At 38.5% G+C, this 23,347-nt stretch overlaps 1 pseudogene; it reads right to left on the minus strand.

Moving 5' to 3' along the window:
- Window positions 1–22,612: 22,612 nt before the first annotated feature.
- LOC125776959 (small nucleolar RNA U3) lies at window positions 22,613–22,811 on the minus strand (annotated as a pseudogene).
- Window positions 22,812–23,347: the final 536 nt, after the last annotated feature.

Genomic DNA, 23,347 nt, shown 5'->3' on the forward strand with positions numbered 1-23,347 from the left:
CAACTTTATATGTAACTGTAATCTGTACCCTGTACCCTGGAGATTCTGTGTGCCTAAACCCCTCCGCGTAAGGGTGCTACAAAAAAACCACGATATACCTAGCGCTGGACACATGGGCATACGCCGGACAGTAGCCGACAGTCATCAACCGATATTACTGGCCAGTAATGTTCCACGACATTAGCCAGTGTGAGCCCCGCCAGAAATACAAGGAAGGGCTGCAGAGACCAGCAGGGAAGATGCTTTCACAGGTAGCACAAGAACCGTTGCCACAGTTTGTACTGACTTCATTGGACTCTTACCATGTTCAACCCATGGCAACACAATGCTACTGGTGTTTTTCGACCACTTCAGCAAGTGGATTGAATTAGTCCCAATGAGACGCAAGATTTGATGTTCCATAGATCCTTATTTCTGATAATGGTGTTCAATTTACTAGTACACTATGGTTACACTATCTTAAGGAATTAGGGTTACGCCCCTAATACCTCTCATGCCACGGACGGTTTCGCCGCAAAGTTACCCCCGAAGTACGATGGGCCTTATAAAATTCTCAGATACAAACCGCCATGAGACGTACTATCGTGGCCTATCGCGGTGCACATAGACATGACCCTCCGAGCATCCTGGACCACAGGGTCGCAAAGTCCCAACCCAGCCGCGGCGCCGAGTTAGTAGCAGAGATACGTCTACTTCAGACGATGCCACCTTACCATGGCAGTCGCCGGTGATCGCCAACGCCAACGGAACAGCACTAGAGGCCTTCCCTAAAATCGACGATAGAATCCGAAGAAGCTTCAGACGGCATAGGGAAGCACCGAGTGAGATTCAGTACCTCCAAGTACAAAGTGGCCATGTATCGGTGTTCCTTCCACATTAAAGCAAATGCCACAACAACCAGCACGACAATTACAGAACCCTAAGGGAAATTTTTTAATTTATATTATTGAACAATTTTAAATTATGTTAGAGAAAAAACCTTAATTTATATTATCAAAAAAAAAAAATAAATGTGACTGAAAACCAAAAACATGAAACCAATGAATACAAAACAACAACATATAATAACTTTCAGTTATTTTTCAACTATGGCGAGGCATTCGAGGAATTAGTGAAATAGTTGGCTTCAGCAAGTATTCCATCGGAGAATTTCTAAAAAATTTCGATAAAACCAGATCTCTTAAGAGAAAAACTGGCTCTGTAGCAAAGAAGGAGACAAGTTCTAGGGAAGATCGGGTTATAGAACGTATCAGCTTGAGGAATCGCTTCAAAACTGCTGAGGACATTAAAGTGAAGTTATTCGAAGATGTCGGTATGGAAGTTAGTGCAAGAACTGTTCGTCGAAGGCTTCAAAACGTTGATTTGAAGGCTCGTCGGACCGCCAAAACACCACGTTTAACCTCAAAAATGCGTCAACATAGTTTACTATGGGCAAAAGAACATCAAAATTAGACTCAACTTGATTGGCGAAATGTAATCTTCTCAGATGAGTCCAAATTTAACATTTTCTGCAGCGACGGTACGTCCTACCGTGGAGGAAAACTGATGAGCGGTTCAAGGACGAATGTGTTCAAAAACTGTTAAGCAGGGAGGCAGCCGAATGGTCTGGGGTTGCTTTTCCTACTATGGTAATAAATAGTCCTAATAGAAGGTACCGTCAATGTGAATAAGTATCAGGAGATACTTAAAACAAATTTAATACCTTCAATGGAAAACCACTTTACACGAGCCGATGTCATTATTTTTTAAAATGACTCTGCGCCCTGCCATCGTGCCAAAATAGTAAGTAGTAGTATCCATTTTTTTGTACAACTAGATTTTATTACTATAATTTTAATTACACAATTTATAGTTATCCTTTTTTCTTTCTTCAAGGTGAAGAATTTTTTATCAGAAACCTTGTTCTCGACTTTGGAATGGCCAGGTAACAGTCCGGATCTCAATCCTATTGAGAACCTTTGGTTTATAATGAAGGTTCAGGTAGCACAGAGGAGACCAAAGTATTTAGAAGAGTTGGATGGAATTCTCGAAAAAACATGGTATAACGGTATTGGAGCAGCAACAATAAAAAAAACTCATAAATTCAATGTCCGAGCGTATAAAAGCCGTTATAAAAACAAAAGAGGTTTGACAAAATATTAGAAGAGTGTTTTTGTATAGACTAATATTTTCTTTAACTAAAACTATACAATTATTTCTCTAATGTGAATAAAAAAAAGTATCACTGTTTATATTGCTAGTTACCAAAATGATACAATATATGTATAAATGATTTAAAAAAAATGTATAGGTGCAATCCACTACATTGACTTTTTTTTACACTTAATACTATTGTATTAAATATATATTATTGTTTAAAAATAAAAAAATTAAACACTCCTCTAAAATAATAAGGAAAAACTATCATTTTTTAGTTGTCCGGATTTCACTGTCCCCTACTGTACTTATATGCGTAATTATTATATTTTTTTAACTCAAATAACCATTGCAAATATAAAATTTTTCAAATTCGAACTTTCAACCTATACGGACGTGTTTTTCATGAGCTCCGTAGAAACTTTCGAAAAAAAAAAAACAAAAATAAAACAAAATAAACAAATACTAAAAAAAGTGCATTCAGTGCAAACGTTAGGCAATAACGCCGAAAGTGCAAATCAAAACATAAAAACCATAAACTGTTTATAAACAAAAAACATAACAAACTAAACAAATAATAAGTGTGAAATAAAACACTATATTGTTGCAGCCAAAATTCGCACCCGCCTCTGTGCAGCAAAAAACGCACGCCAACAAACACAAGGAAGGTTCGACGTCGATAAGCTGTAATCACAACAGACAGCCGAAAGATTTTCTACTCGGCTTGCACTCCTGCTCTCTGAGAGCACTCGTCAACAACTCGGTATAAGGGAACTGTGGGACGGCATTTCAAACTCCTTACGTACAGCTGCAATCGAAACCATTGGTGTTCGGAAAGTGCAAAAGAACAGCTGGTACGACGAGGAGTGCCGTGTCGCAGCGGAGAGAAAACAGGCTGCCTACCTCGCAACGTTACGATCGACCACAACACGTGCGGGATGGGATAGATACCGAGAGTTGAAGAGGGAAGCGAGACGCATTTGCAGACAGAAGAAGAAAGAGGCCGAAATGCGTGAGTACAAACAGCTTGATAAGCTGGCCGACAGGGGTAATGCTCGAAAATTCTATGAAAAAATGCGGTGGCTTACAGAAGGTTTCAAGACCGGAGCATACTCTTGTAGAACCCCCAAAGGTGATCTAGTTACCGATGCCCAGAGCATACTTAGATTATGGAGGGAACACTTCTCCAGCCTGCTGAATGGCAGTGAACACATAACACCAGGAGAAGGCGAACCCGATACCCCAATCGATGACGATGGAGCAGACGTTCCATTACCCGGCCATGAAGAAGTTCGAATAGCAATTGCCCGCCTGAAGAACAACAAGGCAGCAGGGGCCGACGGATTGCCGGCCGAGCTATTCAAACACGGCGGCGAAGAGCTGATAAGGAGCATGCATCAGCTTCTTTGTAAAATATGGTCGGACGAAAGCATGCCCAACGATTGGAATCTAAGTGTGCTCTGCCCAATCCATAAAAAAGGAGACCCCACAATCTGCGCCAACTACCGTGGGATTAGCCTCCTCAACATTGCATATAAGGTTCTATCGAGCGTATTGTGTGAAAGATTAAAGCCCACCGACAACAAACTGATTGGACCTTATCAGTGTGGCTTCAGACCTGGTAAATCAACAACCGACCAGATATTCACCATGCGCCAAATCTTGGAAAAGACCCGTGAAAGGAGAATCGACACTCACCACCTATTCGTCGATTTCAAAGCTGCTTTCGACAGCACGAAAAGGAGCTGCCTTTATGCCGCGATGTCTGAATTTGGTATCCCCGCAAAACTAATACGGCTATGTAAGCTGACGTTGAGCAACACCAAAAGCTCCGTCAGAATCGGGAAGGACCTCTCCGAGCCGTTCGATACCAAACGAGGTTTCAGACAAGGCGACTCCCTATCGTGCGACTTCTTCAATCTGCTGCTGGAGAAAATTATTCGAGCTGCAGAACTGAATCGAGCAGGTACAATCTTTTATAAGAGTGTACAGCTGCTGGCGTATGCCGATGATATTGATATCATCGGTCTTAACACCCGCGCCGTTAGTTCTGCTTTCTCCAGACTGAACAAGGAAGCAACGCAAATGGGTCTGGCAGTGAACGAGGGCAAGACGAAATATCTCCTGTCATCAAACAAACAGTCGTCGCACTCGCGACTTGGCCCCCACGTCACTGTTGACAGTCATAACTTTGAAGTTGTAGATAATTTCGTCTATTTAGGAACCAGCGTTAACACCACCAACAATGTCAGCCTTGAAATCCAACGCAGGATTACTCTTGCCAACAGGTGCTACTTCGGACTGAGTAGGCAATTGAAAAGTAAAGTCCTCTCTCGACGAACAAAAGCCAAACTCTATAAGACGCTCATAATTCCCGTCCTGCTATATGGTGCAGAGGCTTGGACGATGACAACAACCGATGAGTCGACGTTGCGAGTTTTCGAGAGAAAAGTTCTGCGAAAGATTTATGGTCCTTTGCGCGTTGGCCACGGCGAATATCGCATTCGATGGAACGATGAGCTGTACGAGATATACGACGACATTGACATAGTTCAGCGAATTAAAAGACAGCGGCTACGCTGGCTAGGTCATGTTGTCCGGATGGATGAAAACACTCCAGCTCTGAAAGTATTCGACGCAGTACCCGCCGCGGGAAGCAGAGGAAGAGGAAGACCTCCACTCCGTTGGAAGGACCAAGTGGAGAAGGACCTGGCCTCGCTTGGAATATCCAATTGGCGCCACGTAGCGAAGAGAAGAAACGACTGGCGCGCTGTTGTTGACTCGGCTATAATCGCGTAAGCGGTGTCTACGCCAGTAAAGAAGAAGAAGAAATAAAACAAAAAAAAATACAAAGGCATGAGCGCAGCGCAGCCCCACCAACAAGGCCGTAGGCATTCTCTTAATGCCTACTTCAGCTTTGTCGAGCCTGCGAGTTCAGCTCATACCAACAAACAAGGCAACGGTGAGAAGGATGAGTCATCGCAGCGACCAACTGAGCAGCACCATAAGCAGAGCTTACAAAAAACTAAAGCAGGAGAGAACGGCAGTCAACAACGGCCAGCAGCAAACACGATCACACCAACTAAACAGGTACCAGCAAGTACGCAGGCAGCGAAGAACAACATAAAGCAAGGTGAGTATGTACCAATAAAAAAAGGCCAGTCTGTACAAACTGGCATTGACCGCTATATTAACATAAAAAGGAAATTAAGTCCTTCAAAGTCAGCGGTCAATCCCAAGAAATTCCAAAGCGGTACACCAATTACGAATAAACCGGAAGTTTTAAATGGCAATAGGTTTGCCTTACTAAGCAACGGAACAGACGACGATGCCAAGGATACCACCACAGTCGTTAATGCCAAACCACCTTCAATATATTTGCGCGAAGGTAGCAGTAATGCTCTCGTTGCTGAAATAAGTAAAATTGTAGGTACTAACAATTTCCATATAGTGCCTTTGAAAAAAGGCAATATAGATGAAACAAAAATTCAGTCCTACACTGAAAAAAGTTTTATGGACATAGTTAAATTTTTGTCAAATAAAAACAAAAATTATTATTCGTATCAACTGAAGAGCTCTAAGGGCCTAGTTGTTGTAATCAAGGGTATAGAGTCCGCCGTAGACTCTAGTGAAATCAAAGAAGCATTGGAAGAATGTGGTTTTGGAATTAAAACAGTTGTAAATATATTTAATAGAAACAAAATACCACAGCCAATGTTTAAAATTGAATTGTTGCCGAATTCGAATCAACTTAAAAAAATGAGACCCCTCCCATTTATAATTTGAAATATTTGCTGCATCGTAGAGTAACTGTGGAAGAACCACATAAAAGAAACGGTCCGGTACAATGTACTAACTGTCAAGAATATGGGCATACTAAATCATACTGCACTCTACGCAGCGTTTGTGTGGTATGTGGTGATTTACATCCCACTTCTAAATGCACCCTTAAGAAAGAAGAGTTAAATAAAAAATGCAGCAATTGCGGGGGGAATCACACCGCTAACTACAGAGGTTGCCCTGTATATAAAGATCTGAAATCTAGGTTGTCACAGGGAATTCAAGCACGTCGTAAGCAAATGTTACAAACACCCCGTAATGAAATTATAGCAACCTCAGAAAAAAGTACAAATCCTATTACTTCTAACAATAATAATATGCAAGGAAGCTATGCAAATGTGGTAAAAGGCAACACTGAGCATATGCAACTGCGGCAAAATCCACCAAATGGATGTATTGAAACTATGATTATAAATCTTACACAGTGTATGACACAATTTATGTCTACCATGCAAAACATGATCCAAGATTTAATAAAATCACAAAATCAAATGCTGCAAAATTTATTAAGTAAAAAATGAGCTTACTAAATATCTGTATATGGAATGCTAACGGTGTTAACCAACATAAATTAGAGATTATCAGATTTCTGTCTGAAAAGAATATATGTAGATGTAATGCTTATTTCAGAAACTCATTTAACAAATAAAAATAATTTCAATATTCCGGGATTTAGACTATATGTTACAAATCATCCGGATGGAAAGCGCATGGTGGCACGGCAGTGTTGATTAGAAATCGTTTAAACCACTATGCTCTAGAATCTTATGCTACACCACAGTTACAAGCTACAACAATATCACTAAAAAATCGGGGTTGTGACTTAAACCTTACGGCTATATACTGTCCACCTCGTTTTAAAATTACAGAAATCGAATTTAAAGACTTTTTTGGAACACTAGCTCAAAGATTTCTAGCAGGGGGAGATTACAACGCAAAACACACGTACTGGGGCTCACGTCTTATTAATCCGAAAGGACGACAGCTGTATCAAACTGTTATAAATAGGCACAATAACCTTGAAATAATATCTCCTGGTAAGCCGACATATTGGCCTAGTGATCGGAAGAAAATGCCAGATTTAATTGATTTTGCTGTAATCAAAAATATAGATAAATCGCACATAACAGCAGACACATGTCTTCTGATCACTCTCCGGTACTAATAAAATTATGTGAACAACCCATATTCGTTAATCCAAAAGTGGGTCTAACTTCTTATAAAACAAATTGGCTAAAATATAGAAAATACGTCAGTAGCCACATTAATATTGAGCACAAAATAAATACAGGAAGAGATATTGACGAAAGTATAAGAGAATTCAATGATATAATAACCAGCGCAGCTGTCTTAGCAACACCAAACAAAAGCTATAAGCCGCTTGGTTTCAGAAAAATCTCTAATAGAGAAATAGAAATGCTTGCAAAATTCCCTTTGGAAAGCCCAAAAGCCCATGAAGCCACCAACTGACTCCAACATGCCTATACGAGACTTGGGAGGAAATTGGGCTCGAAGTGACGAGGAAAAGGCTAATTGCTTTGCAAATCACCTAGAAAAGGTATTTCAACCCAATTTGTCAAAGAACAATTTTAAGCTGTCAATCTTACCCAACACAGCTAAAGAGTCGCTCGAGCCTCTTATGACTTCACCTTCTGAAATCATTGGTATCATCAAAGAACTTAATCCAAAAAAATCGCCGGGACATAATAAAATTTCCCCAAAAATGCTAATTGAGTTACCAATTATTGCTGTAGAGGTGCTCTCTTTGCTCTTCAATGCAATTCTTAGTTTCGGATACTATCCAATTTCATGGAAAAAGTCGCAGATTATCTTGATAGATAAACCAGGGAAAGACTTAACACAGCCGTCTTCATTAAGATCAATCAGTCTTCTACCCTGTCTTTCAAAAGTATTTGAAAAAGTATTACTATCAAAGATGTCTCCATTCCTCCACGAAAATAACACAATACCATTGCATCAATTCGGATTTCGTGCGAAACATGGCACAATAGAGCAAGTAAATAGAATTACTAACGAGATAAGGAAAGCATTTGAGCACAGGGAGTACTGTTCAGCAATGTTTCTAGATGTAGCTCAGGCGTTTGATAAGGTGTGGCACGAAAGTCTTTTATATAAGATTAAAAAAATTCTACCTTTAGAATTGTATAGAACCTTGGAGTCTTATTTAAAAAATATAAAATTTATGGTAAAAGTGGGAGATTTCAGATCTGATGAACGTCAGATAGGGGCTGGTGTACCCCAGGGCAGTGTTTTAGGCCCAACACTATACATCATATATACAGCAGATCTTCCAACAGCTGACAATGTATTAACTTCAACTTTTGCGGACGACACAGCAATAGTGAGCCGTAACAAATGCAACATTTTAGCATCAAGAATATTAACGGAGCATTTAAGTTCTGTCGAAGAATGGCTAGCGAACTGGTGTATAAATGTAAATGAACAGAAGTGTAAGCACATTACATTCTCGCTAAGACCAAAGATGTGCCCGGCAGTAAAAATAAACAATATCTTAGTACCCCAAGCGAACGAGGTAACATATCTTGGTATTCACCTAGATAGAAGGCTCACGTGGAGAAAACACGTATCTAGTAGAATAACATGTATGAAGATTAGAGCTGCAAATTTAAATTGGCTTTTAAATATGAACTCCAAACTTAGCCTAGACAACGAAGTGCTCTTATATAATGCGGTCATAAAGCCGATTTGGATGTATGGCATTCAACTGTGGGGTACGACCTGTGCAACTAATATTGATCTAATACAAAGGTTCCAATCAAAAATGCTTAGAACTATCACGTGTTCACCATGGTACATGCGTAGCGAAAATATCCATAAAGATCTTGGTATTCCTATGGTAAAAAAATAAGTAGAAGACAGCAGAACTAAATATATATCTAAACTCCGAGATCACCCAAACCCTTTGGCTAATGCTTTGGTACATTCCTGCGATCAAACACGACTTAAAAGAGGAGCGACGTAACACCAAAACAGCTCAATCACTTGCTTGAGTCTGTCTAGTTTTTAAATAGATTTAAGATTTCATTACTTATTGTTAGGCTTTAAGAAAAAGCAGATACAATAAATAACATAATTTTGAAGAAGAAAAAAAATATATACAAGGTCTGTCGCAAAAGAAACAGAACTTTTTAAATATAACTGTTTCTGGTGGCGCCACCTATTGGTGGGTATATGAAATAAAAAGTTTGATCTATTGTTGACATTTCGTAAAACTTTTAAGACAATTGGATAACTACAAGCGATGTTATCGATCAAAAAGTGACAGCAGCTTTTGGTCATCGGTCGTAAAATGCATATAAAGACAATGCTAATTTGTTTTTACGATTCCGAGGGTATTGTACACCGAGAGTTCGTCCCACCTGGCCAAACGATTAATGCTATATTTTACCTTGGTGTTATGAAGAGTCTTTTGCCACGCATTCGTTGTGCTCGACCACAATATCGTGAGGCAGGGTCCTGGCGCCTGTTGCACGATAATGCGCCTTGTAATCGGTCGACGCTTGTCACCGATTTTTTGACAAAATTGTGATTTTTACCTATTTGGAAAACTTCATTTGCCCATGAAGGGACATTGGTTCCAGGACCTTTCAGCTATCCAAAAGGCGAAGACCGATATTCTCAAGAACATTCCGAAAAATTACCTTAAACACTCATTTGAAATGCTAATTGACCGGGCTAAACGCTGTATCGACTAAAAATATATAGCTTTTGAAAAATATTAATTTTTGTTGTTTTTTTTTAAGTCTTGTTTCTTTTGCGACAGACCTTGTATATACATATTAGGGTGTCCGTTATTTCCCAAATTTATTTTTGAGTCTGCAGCGTCCTCAAAATCTATAGCAAATGCCCTAAAAAACATTATGAAACCCATATGAGCTCTTAATATTGATAATAACCCGTGTCGCAACAACGATTTATTTCCCATTTAAATAACATGGGGTTTTCGTACTTTTTGCAATTAATTTTTTCTTTGCGAAACCAATTGATACATTGTTGGGGCACCGAATTATTTTTGTAGGAAATTTAACGTTCTACAAAAAGTTTCTCTGAAATTTTTCAAAAAAATTCTTCTGTCAAAGTTATTCAAGGTCAAAGTTGAGCTAAAAATTAATTTTTCTTTTAAAAAAAAATTATCATTATTTACATCAATCTTGATTGTTTATTGCCGAAAATATCTTAATTTAACGTTTTGTATTTATTAAATTAGTTACATATCACCAATAGAACTTGTAATATTTTAAGGTTAACTTAGATCGTAACTTACACCTACTAGTTATCAGGATATTTCACACTTAATTTTCTGATATTATAAAATACTGAAAATGAAATATTTTGGGTAATAAACAATCAATATTGATGTAAACAATGATAATTTTTTGTTGAAGAAATCATTTTTAGCTAAATTTTGACCTTGAATAACTTTGACGGAAGTGATAGTGTGAAACTAAATATCTATACAGAATTCAGTCCACTCATCCTATAAAGGCACACCCTATTGCTCACAACGCATCGGGAAAAACACGCCACTTCTAGAAACACAAGAAGACGGAGAAACCAGATAAACAGACAAAATAACAACAAGCATGCATAGGCATCGATAAAACCAGGCCACTGTCAGGAAAGCATGCCATTCCAGCAACATACGCCGTCCCAGCAACACACGCCATCCCAACGCAACATGTTGCGAATGTACTATCACGCAGCAGAGTTAGATGGCGGATGATCAGTCAGTCAGCGTAGGATTGCGACATCGTACACACGTTCAGCATCAGACTACGCAGTGAGATTATCCTCTAGCTAGTCTTGGTACCCTGACTTGTCAATGCCGTCTGTTAAGGGTGAGCCTGGTAGAGAGTTGATCCTCTGACCAACTCAACCTTTAACATTGCGGTCGCTAATACACTTTTCCGTGGTCCGGTATCTTTACGCGGCTATACTGGTTCAACAGGACAGCCAACGCATACGTCAGGACACCGTCTTCGAAGCCTATTCGAGCGCCGACAGAAATAACCGGGCGTGGTCGTCGTAGCACACGAACGTCAACGCACCCCGCAGGACAGCGTCGTCGAGGCCTACACGAGCGCCGGCAGAAGTAGCCGGACGTAGTTGTCGGTGCGCACTCCGTGGGACATCATCATCGGAGTTTACACGAGCGCCGACAGATGTATTCGAGCGTGGTCGTCGTAACACAGAACAGCACGTCGTCTAGCACCCAGGAGCGCTGCAGAGCGGGAAACGGTATTGCCCTAACGGGCCACAATGGACCGTTGACCTTGCACAGCACTTTCCTCGGGCGACCACATTACAATGTGAGAGACAATATTTGCAACTATAAGTAAAATTATAAGATAAAGCTGAGTTAAGTACGATTCGTGGAGAGTCCCAGTGTTGGGCAATGGGCGTAGAACCGCACACTGTAAAGTAAAATATCGTATCTCACCCGTTCGACCGACTTTAACCAAGTTCAGTACATAACATTCTTGGGCGAAAGCGGATTGTAACTACGCCTACTTCTCATAACGCACAATTTTAAATTTAATTTGATTCGTTCACCTTCCGGTTTACAAATCAAGAAAAATGCATATATAGTACATACTATAAGTGGATAAAACATTAAATGAATAATCACTTTAGAGTTTTGCTCCTTGTGATTGTGAAATTGTTCAACTCCAATAAAAACTGTTTAAGCCGTTTGGTATCGAATATTTAGACTCCAGTACCTAAGTATAGTTGACTTTTTTTACCGCAAACACCGTTAATGTGCGAGATATACTCGTATACTTAAAATTCAGCAATCAGTGTCCAAAATAGGTTCATTCGTATCAATACTTCTCACACACATTACCTACGGCAACGATTTTCGAACATTCATATGACTTTATATATATGCGGTATACATGTGAGTTACTTCATTTGATTGGTAGGTTCCATACCTTAAAGAACTATGGAACATTTTATTAGTATATGGCATATTAATAGGAGGCAACATTTGCAATAATAGTTAAAATCGGAGTAATACTATCCTCAATAGGGTGATTCAAAAATTTTTTTTTTTTTTTTCAATTGGTACTCGCAAAAATAGGTTCCTAGACACCTCTAAGAAAGCCTCTCCAAATATGAGATTTTAATTGTAACGGGAAGGTCCTCCGCCTAACGGTTTTCTATTTTTTCTTATTATCAGATAGAAAAATTTATATCTCGCTTCCAACTACTTGAAAAAATATCTCGTTAATTAGGTTTTGTAGGAAATTTAATGCTCTAAAATATGGTCTCTTATGATTTTTTCGTAAACCCAACCGTTTAAGAGATATTAACAGTTAAAATTTGATGATTTTTGGGAAAATTTTTTATTTCTTATTAATTTCATAACTCAATGAAAAAAAATTATTACGAATAGGTTTTTGGAGAGGCTTTCTTAGAGGTGTCTAGGAACCTATTTTTGCGAGTACCAATTAAAAAAAAATAATTTTTTTTTGAATCACCCTAATCCTCTATTCCTCTTATACTATTGACATCGGATTTTCTAAGAATCCTTTTGTCGATTTTATAACGATATAAATCAACACTCATTATACATATGCATGATAAATATATATATGTATTTATATATATATATATAGACATACTATATATAGGTATGTATATACTTGTATATCGAACTTCTATGATTCGAACTCTATTACTTGCTTTATACTAACTTTGGTTTCCCATTTCATAATAAACAGACTTACTCCAGAGATTCTTCTTTTTTGGCACTACAACTTTGAGTCAGTCAGAGCCGAGAACACGGAATAGTTGCCTCTATTCCTTCCGAGGTCACGCTATTTGCACGTCCCAAGAGCAGATAGGTTGCTATGCACTTGGCTTTTTCGTCGAAGGAGCTTTTTTGGTTTTCACTCCTGAAAAAATGTTATCAAATCTTCTGATTTTCACAAGAAATGTTTATTCAGCGATGAAACACACTTTTGGTTGAATGCGCAGTTACATCACTGTTTGCTGTTCAAATATCATTGAACATGATTACTTATCAGGAAAGCCGAAATTCTACCAAATATAAATATCTATTTATATTTTCATATACATACATACATATGTACATAAACATACTCATGCATTTACGTGCAATGCGCATCAAATAATAATAAAAATGCATGGGTAAAGATAAGTCATAAGGTTACAGATCAGATAACATTAAAGACACACGCCCACATGTATTAAATTGTATATTTAAAAACAACCCCATGTGGTGTGCAATACATACAAACATACATATACACATACATATATTTAGTTCTTTAAGATAATTTCCTAAACAGTATATAAGCAATGAAAAAATCAAAATAAAATTATAATGAATAAATTCTCTCTCGATATAAGACGTTTCATTTCCCCCCACCAGTGGTAAGGAATGACAAATCTTTTTTTGAGGTCAATGTTTGATTTTACAAATCATTGATTTTACAAATCAAACATTTTTGGTCTTCCGGATAAAGAGCTCAGCCAAATTAAAAAGTCCTGTTCAAAATACAGGTAAATTAAAACAAAAATAATTAGAAGACGGGTGTATATTCCCGCATATTAACAACATATGAATAATAATTGGAAGACGGGTGTATATTCTCGCATATTAAGCCGATCACATAAGCCGTTTTAGCAGAGACTAAATGCTGTGATCTAACTGCCATCCAAAAAATATTCAGTGGCTGTGAGTCGAGGCCAGCAAGGTCAACCAGGCGACCAAATCAATATACCTCCAACGATTTCTTTGGAGAATACCAGCAATTACACAAATACGAAAAATTTTGCGGAAAAAATCATGGGTATACCCAGGAACAAAATTCTTGATGCCCAAGCAGATTTATCCGAAACAGTGTTGCACGCTTCCAACACTTTTCCAACAAAGTCTGACATGCCAAATAAATACAAATCAGAATCATTTGATTTTAGTCATGGAATCTCCATATTCAAGAGGAAAATTCAACTCCTCGGAAAAGTAATGGATGATCTCCACAAAATCACTACAATAAAAAGTAATGATAAACTTTTATAAATTGTGTTTCTTCAAATGCACAATTTTCACTCAAAATACTTTTCAAACATTTTTCTTGAAGTTGAAAAATTGTACTAAATACCGGCAGAATATTTTGAAAATTTTAAACGTTGTAATAGCTCGAAATAAGTTATAGTTCTCTTCAGCGTGATGTTGTGTTTGAAGATGCTGAGGAAAAAACAGCAGAAGTAATAGAGGAAGACAAAAAACAAAAAATTGAAGTTGAAGAAGAAGAATCACTTGAAGAACTTCATAAACTTTCAAAAACTGAGGAAAAAGCCAACTGAATTGGTACATTGTCATCTATCTCTTCCGGTAGGCTCAGATTTTGGAAAAATGAAGTCCAGGTTAAATCGTTTAAAGAAAAGGACGAAGCTGAAGATTTCGACCACATTTTGGAAAATGATGCTTAAGCGCATGAGAAGGAAGAGAAAATTCAAGTTTTACCCAAACCTACACAATTGCCGAAAAAGCGCAAAGGTGTTTTAGAAGTGCCAAATGAAGACATGGAAATTAAAGCCGCTAACGCTGTAGGCATGACAGCAGAATCTGCAGAACTCAACCCGAAAGCCAAGATGAAGAAAAGGGTGGGATGTCTACCAACAAAATACACACAACAATCACCGAAGGACGGAATCAGTGCAGAAGAGTACACAAAGATGCAAATAAAGAAGCTTAAAATCAAAGGTATACCGTCGTCCGATGTGAAAGAGACAAAGCCGACAGGACACCAATTTGAAGAAATAGTTACGTGCAAACTATCACTGATACAACACAGAAAGGCACATAGTCATTGTGAACGTCACTTAGTTGTCGACCATGGCAGGATCGCAAGCTGTGGTCATCTTTCCAGCGGTCACTCGAAATTCAAAATTGAACATGTCGTTATATTAAACAAGATAAGATAAGAAATATCATATACATTCATATCCATATACAGTCCACTAATTTTAAATAATCATTTCTTTCCCTCGGCAATATGTTCATCATTGAACATGATTACTTATCCAAAGCAAAGCCGAAATTCTACCAAATATAAATATCTATTTATATATTCATATACATACATACATACATACATATGTATTTACATAAACATACTCATGCATTTACATGCAATGCGCATCAAATAATAATAAAAATGCATGGGTAAACACATGTATTAAATTGTATAGTTAACAAGTAGGGAAGGGCTAAGTTCGGGTGTCACCGAACATTTTATACTCTCGCATGATAAAATGATAATCGAGATTTTATTATCCGTGATTTACAATTTTTTTTTTAATTTGCCGTAAAATTAATTAGTTAGTTACTGAGATATGGCTTTTGGTCCATAAGTGGGCGACGCCACGCCCATTTTCAATATTTAAAAAAAGCCTGGGTGCAGCTTCCTTCTGCCATTTCTTCCGTAAAATTTAGTGTTTCTGACGTTTTTTGTTGGTAGGGGCGGGGCCACGCCCATTTTTCCAAAAAAAATACGTCCAAATATTCCCCTCCTTAATGCGATCCTTTGTGCCAAATTTTACTTTAATATCTTTATTAATGGCTTAGTTATGATACTTTATAGGTTTTCGGTTTTCGCCATTTTGTGGGCGTGGCAGTGGGCCGATTTTGCCCATCTTCGAACTTAACCTTCTTATAGAGCCAAGAAATACGTATACCAAGTTTCATCATGATATCTCAATTTTTACTCAAGTTACAGCTTACACGGACGGACGGACGAACGGACAGACGGCAGACAAACATCCGGATTTCAACTCTACTCGTCACCTTGATCCCTTTGGTATGTATAACCCTATATCTGACTCTTTTAGTTTTAGGACTTACAAACAACCGTTATGTGAACAAAACTATAATACTTCCCTTAGCAACTTTGTTGCGAAAGTATAAAAAAATCCCACGTGGTGTGTTATACATACAAACTTATACACATACACATATATTTTTCCATTTGCTTCTTTTTTTTGGAAAAATATATGTGTATGTGTATATGTTTGTATGTATTGCAACCACATGGGGTGGTAAAAAGAAGCAAATGGAAAATAATACGAGAAACAATAACAATACAAACAACACAAATAATGGAAGCGACATTTTTGGACATCTAATGAATAGTCGTGCTGAAAACTCTAAATCAGAGGTAGATCTGACTGTGAGGACCCCAAATGCGGAAGTAGATCGCTTCAAGCGTGTACCAAGTATAGCCCGATCGCCTAATCAGACACCCATAGTAAATAAACGTGTGCGCGCGAGGTCATCACCAGATCCCAAGCCAAAGTGGCACGACATCCTGTGGACTACATCTCAGAACTAGGAAATGCCATAAAAAGGCTGACTGAAGCAATGCATCCGCCTCAGCGGTCAATAAATAACAACATGAGGGATATCCTTAGTTCTATAGCAAAGCTATACTCCAAAGCCCTGGAGGAGCACACAGGAATGATGGAAGCAAGACGAAATGTGCGGCTCAGGACCGCACCCAAAGGAAACAACACCAAAGAGGCCGCGGGAGGAAAATCCGCCGAAACGGAAAACACCGCCCAAAAAAACACAACGTTGCACGAAGAGGCACCGAAAAACCAGCAAGCGGAACGGAACAAAAAAACATCGGGAAGTAGCCCCGATAACTGCAGAGAGGAAGCACAAAAAGATGACGCCTGGGTAAGCGTCAAGCGCAAGCCACAAAGCCACAAGAAGATTAACCGTAAGCCACCCCCACTGCCCGATGCTATAGTCTTAGCGCGCTCTCGAGATATGTCCTATAGAGACATCCTTATGAAGGTGAGAAAATAAGAAAATCTGCAGAAACTCGGGGAAAATGTATCGCGTATTCGGAAGACAGCCAAGGGAGAAATATTGCTGGAACTCAAAGAAATACAAATGGAAAGTACGAGTGAACTAACGGGCGAAATAAGCAAAGCAAAATCACAACCAAAAAGGACATTTCGGAAGCTATACGGAAGCAGGTGAAAAAACTAAATAACTTTGATGTGAGTGCAATAAAAACCCTCAGGGCGGCACATGCGGGTACACAGGTAGCGGTAGTAAGCCTCCCTGCTCTGGAAGCAAGGACACTGTTAGATGAGCAAAAAATTAGGATAGGTTGGGTGCAGGTTAAGAGAAAACCCTAATTTAAAAAGATGTTTCAGGTGCTTGGAATATGGACATCTGGCAGCAGCATGCAATAAATTCGGACGACAGGACCAAGTGCTGCCTGAGATGTGGCGAAAATGGGCACTTCGCACAGACGTGCGACAAGGCTCCCTCTTGTGGTGCTTGCAAGAGCAGGGGAAGGGAAAACTCAAACCACCAAATAGGTAGTAAAAGATGCCCTCTATATCAGGAAGCATATAAAAAATTCAACAAATGAAAGTTATCCAGCTGAACCCGAAGCTGCGCAAGATTTGCTTAATCAAACCGTCTTTGAAGATAAGGTGGACGTAGCAATACTGTGCGAATAGTATAAAAACATAGACAACGCCACATAGCACTCAGACACCACCAGCAAAGCTGCCATATGGTCATGTGGAGGCAAAGCTTTCCAGAAAAAGCCACTGTTAGGAAAGGCCTACTACACACGAGCCAAGATCTGTGGAATCAACTTTTATAGTTGCTATATCCCGCCGAGTGTCCCACAAGGCGCATTTGAGACGATATTGGATGATCTGGTACTGGAAATCCTTACAACTACGAATAACGTGGTAGCAGGCGATTTAACTCATGGGCTGTGGACTGGGGAAGTGTTAATACGAACAAAGGAGGAGACGCCCTTCTCAAGGTCTTTTCATCGCTCGAAGTGGCGCTACTAAATACTGGAAATAGGAACACTTCCGAAAAAAATGGTCGCGGATCCGTGATTGACATCACGTTTGTTAGTAGCCCGTTGGTACGATCAACATGCTGGGAAGTGTCTGACCTCTATACGCATAGTGACCACCTAGCCATCATAATGGAGATCGGAAATTCCAGGAGTGGAATATACACGCACGCAAAGACGGTACAGGCAAAAGGTTGGAAAGCCGAAACAATCGACGAAGATATCTTTCGACTTATGGTGGATGACAACATTGTAAATGTGGAAGATACGGAACGGCAGGAGATGATATTGGTGAGGCATGTCAGCAAAGCATGCGACGCTGAAATGTGCAGAAAAAGACAAGGCGCTAACGCTTTCAGACAGCCTGCATACTGGTGGAATAGTGCGATCGACAGCCTGAGAACTGATTGCTTCCTGCCAGAGAAGACGGAGTTCACCAGAATACGAAAACCTACACGAAGGATTTAAAAAGAAACGCCGTGAGCTCAAGAAAGCTATAAAAAGAAGCAAACTCTCCTGTTTCAAAGAGCTCTGCGAAAAAGCCGATGAGAATCCTTGGGGCGACCCGTACAAAGTTGTGATGACAAAACTTAAAGGCAGCAAAGGGAGAACACCAACCTGTCCCACCTTACCGAAAACCATCGTGGAAACACTTTTCCCTACGCAGAGGAACGAAGGTCCTCCTACTAAGTTATCTACGGTACAAGATGCACCATTGGTCACAGATGATGAAGTAGTAGATGCAGCCAAAAGGTTTGGAAATACCAAAACACCAGGTCTGGATGGAAGCCCCAACAAGAAAACCTGAAAACAGCTATAACCCACAAAGCGAGCCCCTTTTCGGAGCTCTTTACCCGCTGTTTGCGAGAAGGTGTCTTTCCAAAAATATGGAAAAACCAGCGAATAGTACTTTTTCAGAAACCGGCACGATTCCGATTACTTTGGCGGAAAGGTAAAAAAACCGAATTTCCGTGAAAATGGGGTATTTACGGATAGGGGGGCTTCTCTAGAGGAGGAATATCCAAAAATTATGTAAAAACAGCTAATATTTTTAAAAATATTCACGTTTAAAAATTCAAAAATTTGCACTAAGAACACATGTTATTTCACCATGTTTCACAGAATATTTTCACGTTTTTCACTCACTATATTTAAATATACACACATTGAAATAAGTTCACTTTTCACTTTTATTTTGTAATTTTTCAGCCAAATTTAGTAATTTAAAATCGCTTACCAAATTTATGGCTGAAAAGCTTAGAGTGTTTATATTTACGAGGAAAACCAGCATTGCCACACCTTAAAACCCAAAAGTGAAGGATTTTTTTAGCGTTTCACAGCGTTTTCTTTGTTTGTACTTTCGAGTGATTCCTTTTTCTTTATTAACTATAAAAAAACTATAAAGATTTTTCGAGCTAAAATTGAATATGTGAACACTTTTCTATATACATACATACATATATGAATAATATGTGATTTATATTTAATAAACACAGATAAGTAAAATCGTGTGATAATTTTATATTATACATATGATTGTAATATAACATTTTTATATACATATTACAATTTTATACTATAATAAAATCATCAGCGAATACCCGGGGTGACAGAAGTACTCTCGCGTAGTAAACCTTTCTGCGTTGGCGGCCTTCGGCCGCGCTCTAAAAAAATAACCCTGGCCGAGCGAATACCCGGGGTGACCGAAGTACTTTCGCGTAGTACTTCTTTCTGCGTTGGCGGCCTTCGGCCGCGCTCCAAAAAAATAACCCTGGTCGAGCGAATACCCGGGTTGACTGAAGTACTTTCGCGTAGTATTTCTTTCTGCGTTGGCGGCCTTCGGCCGCGCTCTAAAAAAATAACCCTGGCCGAGCGAATACCCGGGGTGACTGAAGTACTTTCGCGTAGTACTCCTTTCTGCGTTGGCGGCCTTCGGCCGCGCTCTAAAAAAATAACCCTGGCCGAGCGAATACCCGGGGTGACTGAAGCACTTTCGCGTAGTACCCCTTTCTGCGTGGAAAATAAAAAAAATATATTGGCTTTTCGATATAAAGTGGTTATAATTTATGGTTATCATGCACTCAAAATTTAAGTTTTCGTTATCAAATGGTAAATTTTGGTTATTATATCTATCAGCGATTTCCATTTATTTTTGATGATACATTGGTTTGCATTTTAGGTGACAATATATATATTATTATATTTAAAATATGAGTTTTGGGTATGAAGTGGTTATATTTTTTGGTTATCATGCACACATATTGAAATAAAATTAGAGTTTTCGTACTGTACTGTATACTTCACACTTTATTACGTAATATTATTATATGATATTATTTACACATATGTATATACAAATAATATTAATTGTATATAATATTACTTATTTGCTCAATAAATTTAAAAAGGAAAATATTCATATGCATGAATAGAGGAATTTTTGCGAAAAAGAGGAATTTCAGCGAATTGCCTTATGATCACATGGCAGCGCTCCATTTCGTCGTAATTTTTGGTAAACAAATGAGGTTCACACAAGTGTAAAATGTGATTTTTAAAATAAAGATTTTTTAGGTAAAAAACGTGCTAAAAGAGTAAAATATAGGTTTATTTAAAAGATTATAGTGCAATTTAATTAATTTGATGTGAAAAATTAGAAAAAAAGTGTGTTTAAAGTGGTGAAATAACTCCTTGAAATGGTCAAATTTTTCGAATTTTTGAACTTTAAGGCCGAATATCTTCCAAACTATAACCTTATATGTTTTTTAATCCTCTTTCCAACGGTACCTTCAAATCGCGGCGCCAAAGAAATCGGAATTGTGCCCAGAAACCAAATAAACCGACCGGAGAACCAAGCGCGTACCGTCCGCTCTGCATGCTGGACATGCTTGGAAAAATCTTAGAGAGAATAATATACGTACGACTGGAAAAGCATCTGGAGCAAGAATAGTTTGTATTCGATGGATGTATGGTACAAAAGAATATTTCGCAGTCGTACGTTTGACATAAAAGATGCGTCCAGCTCTGCGTATTGGCCATATGTAATGAGCGCTCTCGAATTCAAAAGAACACCAAAGCATTTGTTGAGAATTATCTCCCTTTCGAATAGGCTGTTACTCTATGATACCGATGATGGACCAAAAAAGTACAAGGTAACGGGAGGGGTACCGCAAGGCTCAGTTCTGGGTCCACAGCTGTGGAACGTGTTATACGATGGAGTGCTTCGATTGTGGTACACACAATGAGTCCTTGTGTACTCGCACAAGTTAACACAATCAATAATATTGGGTTATCAAAAGTCTTGCGGTATTTTTATTGAATCAATTCGTGTGGCGCCCATACATCGAGCTTCTTAGTGACTTCAAGCTTCTTCAAATGGTTTATAACGGTTTGATGACTACTATGCCGGTCTCTTTCGACCAATTCAGCGATTTTATCGCAATTTTCGACGACAGGCTTTCCGGAGCGTGGCGCATCTTCGACCACCAAAAAGGTATAGCATGACCCGATGCGACGAATAAAACTAGAACTACGCGCTTTCAGCGCCAACTAGCGAAAATACCGCAAGACTTTTTTGACAACCCAATATAAATGGAACTACTAGGGATATATGCCAAATATGTTACATGCAACATATGACGTTATGGTCCGCTTTACGTGGACTCAAGATAAACTTTTCCAATTGCAAGATGGACATTCGCAATAGACACAAGTTCCGCCTTAAGATTCTCTAATAAGCCAAAAAAAGGTTAAAACTATCCTTATAATTAAACAGACTACTCGTATAAAGAAGAATCGCAAAATTTTGGAAAAGTTTTAAAAACAAAAAAAAAATATCTGAGTCTAAAACGAGACATTAAGAAAAAAAAAAGATGCGTGGAGTCCCTACGCGCGGAAGAAGTTATAAAGAAAACCAGAAAACTTAAATTCACATTTTATAAATTTATTATGCACATAAAATGAAGAATAAAGCAAAGTCTAAATGAAAGAATTTTGACTCAGAAAGCAGTTCCGTCTCTTCGTTGCAGAAGAGAATATGCAGCGTAATCATCTCTCTTTCGTTATTCACCAATTTGGCTGCCATATTGACTTGTGAAGATCAATTTTTTGTTGGTGACATATTTATATGTGTACGCATATGTATGTTTGTATGCTTCTGCATTATTTGTTCGGCAATGTATGCAAATATATGTACATATAAGTATATATGAACATACATATGCGTACACATATGAATATGTCACCAACAAAAACTTGATCTTCACAAGTCAATATGGCAGCCAAATTGGCGAAGAACAAGTGTAGTAAATTTTACAACAAAAACTGGCGCAAATTCCACAAGCGCAGGCGCTTCATTCATAAAAGCAGAGGCCGTAGCAAAAGCTAAAAATCATAAATTGCACAACTTTCTGGTGCTTCTCGTAAAAATCTGCGTCGATATGTATACACGATCATACGTATACATACATACATATTTATGCATGTTTGTAGGCGAAGCTGCTACAGCGGCAAGAGGTGACAATCGGAGGCCATTACTTTACTTATGCCATAGAAATTCTATTGCTACGAATATGGAAATGACAACGAAATAATGCAAATATGCATATTTCTAAAGGTCATTAATTTTTTTGAAGAAATGAAAAGAATGAATGATCCTGAGAAGTATAGTCTTAACTTTTCAACGGCCAACGCAGAGTATTTCAACCAAAAGGAATTTATTCATTAAAATCACCACTCAGAAGTCGTTTTATCCGTTGTAAGCGAACGATTTTCGAAGAAACATCATTTCTAATATGCCATAAGACAAAATTAGAAATGAACTTCTTAAACCTCACGCTGTCAGATAAAACGATATACCTCGTCATCGCGGATCGATTTCTAAAAATGGAAATGAAGACACACAGAAATGATTCTGTGAAGTATAGTATTAATTTTTCAACGGCCAACGCAGAGTATTGCAACCAGAAGATACACAAAATAGTTGAGAATTCGCAGAAATTAAAGACAAATGAAAGAAAAAGAAGTATTACTTCAATAATGCACAAGCATACAAACATACATATGCGCACACATGTGAATATGTCCCCAACCAAAAATTGAAAAATTGTTCTACGAAAACAACAACAGCCTAAGCATGGCAACATTGTGTTGTTGGTATAAAAGCCGAGCTGTGCCGAAAGAAACGAACAAACGATCGCCGATTGTCACCGCTTCGCTTGCTGCTCGAACATCTTCGCAGACAAGGTTGCGTTAGATTCATATTGAGCAAGGTTGCGCAACCTGAATCTATCGCAACCTTTTCCGGTGTCGTATAAAAAGTATAACTACAATAATTGATGTGAATGTTGCCACTGGAAATAGAGCAAATAACGTTTCTACGATTTACGGAACCAGAACACTGAATTGCAAAGTTTCTAACAAAGCTAAATTGGAAAAGTTGAAATAATTTAATAGTCATCATAGAA

The sequence above is a fragment of the Bactrocera dorsalis genome, chromosome 2 (genome assembly GCF_023373825.1).
Source record: "Bactrocera dorsalis isolate Fly_Bdor chromosome 2, ASM2337382v1, whole genome shotgun sequence".
NCBI lineage: Eukaryota > Metazoa > Arthropoda > Insecta > Diptera > Tephritidae > Bactrocera > Bactrocera dorsalis.